Raw genomic sequence first — 4,695 nt, 5'->3', positions numbered from 1 at the left:
GTTTGGCCAGTGGACAGGTGGGTAATGGCGCGCAAAGGGGAGCAGTTGGCACCCGCCCAATATCCTTACCACACTTACTGCCGGCCCTGCCCAAGGGCACCCCAGTGAGATCACCGACGCAACCCAAGGAGCCACGGCACACAGTTTGGGAACCACTGCTCTAAACAATTAAATTAAAAAGGGTGTTGAACAATACAACAATTTGTGGGTTGTATGGCAAAAGCAAATACTTTGAATATGATGGAGGTTGGATAACACAATACAATCGTAATGTCAGAATGGAATAACTATTGAATACAATTGTCAGTAAAATGAAAATAAAATACAATATTAATGCAACAGATATATAAACAATAAACAAGCACGGGCAATAACTCAGTGTCAATGGTATGAAGGCAATGTAAAAATAGTAACTCACAATGTGTAACAGGCTAAGGCAAACCATGCACGCTTTGAGAATGTCTGTTAGGTGGATACTTTAGAAAACAGTAATAATATATTTGTCCAATGTGAGGAAAGTTCCTGCAATGGCAGGCAGTATGTTCAAAGTGTGTGATGACGAGAGATTCGGCACACTGGTGAAGATGTAGTGAAAAGGGATCATCATCGTCATCATAATTTTTTATGTAGCATCACTAAATCTGCAGCACTGTGCAGAGCATATTTGTAATTTTCCTCAGTCCCTGCCCCATTGAAGCTTACAATTTTCATAAAATCCCTAACACATACACATACACACACACACACACTTGTTTTTATGCATCGTGAGGACCCATGTCTGGAGCATTGCGTATAAGGACACCCCTTTCTCAATGCCCAGTCGACAGAACATTCATAGGGGTATGTTTAGGAGCAGTTTGTCACCGGAGTCACCACATGAGATTTGCACTTTGACTTTCCATAAAGTACTGACTCGGACTGCAAGATGAGGAAAGTGTCATGTGTTTTGACTGTCTGAGGACATCCACATTCACACACACATAAATGAATAAATAATAACAATGGTAAGGAAAGTTTTGTGTATTCTGGACGTCCGCATGCCCGCTTACACCGATACATAGCCATGGAGGCTACAGTTCTGATCTAACATTTTGCATCATTTCAACAAGTTTGATCCCTCTTTAAAGCTGTTAAACGGTTCTTTATGTAGAATTTCACCCCCAACCAGTTCTGATCTTTGAGTATGGATGGTTCAGCCATGAGGCACGCAACACAGTCTTGCTTTCTGGGCACCCAGCATGTCTGTATGAACCTCATCAGGTGTTTCTCCACAGCCTGAACCTCCTCTCTGTCCCAGGATTTCCTCCTCACTTTTATGCAACCTGAATGGAAGTAGAGTGGTCAATTATGGCTCCGCAAAATACAGAGAAGGCAAAGTTCTTTTGCCTAGCAAAACTGTGTGCTACAACTACCTGTGGAAGCCATGGCTTGACACTGGTCCCGTGTTGCCAGGTCCATACACCGCCTCTCTTCTGACGTGGAAGTGTCGACTAAAGTGCTTGGCCACTTGTCCCTCTGTCATGGCAGATTGCTCATCATCTGACATGTCGCTCTGTAGCTGGACCAGTTCTGAAAAGAAACAGATATGTAAATGACCGAGGTAAAAGTCAAAAACATACATCAGTCACCAGATTTTCCACTTACTGTCCGGATCAATGTGCATCTCGTCCAAATTCTTGCTTTTCAATTTGGCCAGTCTGCCACTCTCCAGAGCCATAAACAGTTTGCTGATCTTGGCGAATTGAAGGATACCTTCTGGGAGGTGGTAATACTGCCGGTGCTCCCTGATGTCGTGCCCAAAGAAATCTGCCAACTGATACAGTTCTGTGTCGCCTTGGTTGAGGACCTTTGAGAGAGTGGCAATGTGCTTTCGAAGCTTCATGGAAGACAGCGTGTCGGGATGCTTGGCCCCACACTCTCGGGCAAACAGTCGTATACAATCGGAGCCTCTGAAGTGTGACAAGGCAGCTGGTCTGTCAAACATGTAGACATTTTGACTATCCACTCCACATGTGTCACGCTTTTCGGAGAGAAGGTCCATTGCAGCTTGCATTGCTGGTGTCAGCAGGATGGGGATTTGTCTCCCTCGTTTTCCTCGGATTACAATGCGAGTGAAGTGCCGGCAGAGCTTCCTCTCAACCTCGGAAAGTGCTAGGGACACATCTTCGTGGAGATCCGAGGAATTTCTTGAGGAGAAGGTAGTCAGCAACATTTTTTAAACTTCTTCTTCCCTTCTTCGTTTGAACAAGATCACCTGTGCCAGGGCGACTTTTGCAAGTAGTGCCCAGTGGTTAACCGTAGGCTCAGTGGATAGTCCACTTCGGTAGGCTTGCTGCTTTTCATCGAGGTGCAAGTGCATCTTTTTCACATCTTCCGAAAAAGGCAAGAACTGAGGCATGTTCCACTTGGACTCCTTAGGAGTTTTCAAGGCAACCGATGAGATCAACTCATTCCATCTCACCTCATATATCTTCCTGAAGTTTTGTGTGTTTTCACTAGAGATGTTCACTAACCCCTGTGTTTTGGTTTTGGTTTTAGATCTGTATTAAGCTTGTGTTTTGGTTTTGGTTTTATTTTTGGCAAAACCGCCCTTGAGTGCTTTGATTTTAGATCTGTATTTTTGAGAAAAATTGCTAAAATATGGTAAATCACATAATGTTCCTTTTTTTTGTTCCTACATTATTATTAACCTCAATAACACTATTTTACAGTCATTTCCAGTCAAATTTGACCACTTCACAGGCCACAATATTATTTTCATACACTTTCGGACAGAGACTGCAGTGAGCTAGCTGGATGCTAAGCGACAGAGCAATGACACAAACACACAGCAGTTCATAGCACATCTAGGAAACATTGCCACACAGCAGTGGGAGGAAACAAAAGTGGTGCAAGATGGAATTGTCCTTGGTCCCAAGATATTGAAAAGGATATGTACAGTTTAACAAAGCAAGCACTCCAGCGACAAGGAGTGGCACTTCTGTGACTGAAGTGCTTGATTTGTTTGGGCCCCCACAAAACAAGCTACCAATAGCTTAGCTGCCTTAAGCCCAACAGTGCTAACAATGCACACTACATTATTAAGCCATGTCTGCTCGTGCTGCATCTTTAATCTCCTTCTGCTCTCTGGATACCTTCCTCTCATCCCTGAAGAACTGCCAAACTTATGTAGACACAGGGATGGATATTACAACCGAAGTGGCATTAGATCTTCTTCAGACAGATTGTGACATGGAACATGTGGGCAGCATGGAATCCGTCATGTTGGAATGCTTTGCATTGAACAGAGATTTAAACCAATATATAGATGCAGTTGAGTAGACCATACTTAAGTTAAAACAAGACCCACCGGATGAGATCCCGGTTTTAAGAGAGCTTGAACATGAGAGATACACTGCGCTTCAGAAGAATAATACAGAGGAGGCCCAGAGGCAGGATGATAAATATGTACAGTTTTAAGAACAGCTAAGAGATCTGAGAAAACAAATGGGTGTGTCACTGGCCCCTGCAGACGAAGCTTTGGAAGATAAAGACAAGGAGATCGCCGTCAACCAGAGCTCTGTGAATTTCACTTGTTCTATAACACAGTTGGAGATGGTGAACCCAGTGAAAAACAAAGTATGTGGTCACAAGTACGAGAGAAAGGCAATTGAAAGGATGATTGAAAACAAACTTCAGAATGGTAAAACCGCCAGGTGTCCAAAAATTGGCTGTGATCACTCTGACATGAGTATACCGGATCTTGTTCCAGACAATGCACTAAAAAGAGTCATTGACATTAACAGCAAAAAGCATGGTCATCACTGAGCTTCAACTCGGCATCAATCCCCAAAAAATTAAAATATAGCTAGGTACCTTTGACGTAAAGTGCAGAATACAAACACTTTGTGCAATACTGATGAAACAGCAGCAAAATGAAAGGTTTGAGTAATAGATATACACATCTATTTAGACATCCATGCTTACATTACCTCTGCAAGCAACATTGTTCTTTGTTAACAAAACTTTTGTCTTTATACTGTTACAAAAAAAAAAATCCTCCACCATCCTTTGGATGTTGATAGTGGGATCAGGTGGAGATTCCTTAAGACCAGACCAGGGGGTAAATGTATCATATTTCGGTTTCTTCAAGTCGCGGGAAATCGGCGAGTTGACAGCTAAAATTTAAAGCGGTGCTGCCTTGTAAAGGCAAGTTTCCCTTTACAAGGCAGCACCATTTTAAATTTTAGCTGTCAACTCACCGATTTCCGGTGACTTGAAGAAACCGGAGTATGATACATTTAAACCCAGATGTAAAAATATTGTGCTGGGTCATCTGCATCATCCCTGGTTTCTTGGGAAAGTGTTTTCCATAGCAGTAGTTGCATGAGAAACTGAAGGAGGAGACGCTGTACTGTCTTGTAACATTTGAGCTGTCATCTTGTTCACCAGGAGCTCATTGCATCTCTTGTGATCTGGGGCAGTTGGAAAGAAAGAGAAGACATAGCTCTTAAACCGAGGATCAAGTACAGTCGCCAAAATGTAGTGATCCGATTTCAAGATTTTGATAACTCTTGGATCCTAGCAAAGCAAATAAAGTACTTGATCTACAAGTCTGACATACTTAGCTTAATTGCTTTGTTTAATCTCCTCCTTCAATTTTTCCTGCGCAGTGGAGAATACTTCTGTGTTGTGCAAGGTGCTGAAACCTTTCAA

At 42.7% G+C, this 4,695-nt stretch overlaps 1 pseudogene; it reads left to right on the top strand.

The window, feature by feature from the left end:
- The first annotated feature begins 3,087 nt into the window (after window positions 1-3,087).
- LOC142103497 (E3 SUMO-protein ligase NSE2-like) lies at window positions 3,088-3,807 on the top strand (annotated as a pseudogene).
- Window positions 3,808-4,695: the final 888 nt, after the last annotated feature.

This window comes from Mixophyes fleayi, chromosome 10, assembly GCF_038048845.1.
Source record: "Mixophyes fleayi isolate aMixFle1 chromosome 10, aMixFle1.hap1, whole genome shotgun sequence".
NCBI classification, from domain to species: Eukaryota; Metazoa; Chordata; class Amphibia; order Anura; family Limnodynastidae; genus Mixophyes; species Mixophyes fleayi.
This window is presented reverse-complemented; position numbering and strand designations above follow the sequence as displayed.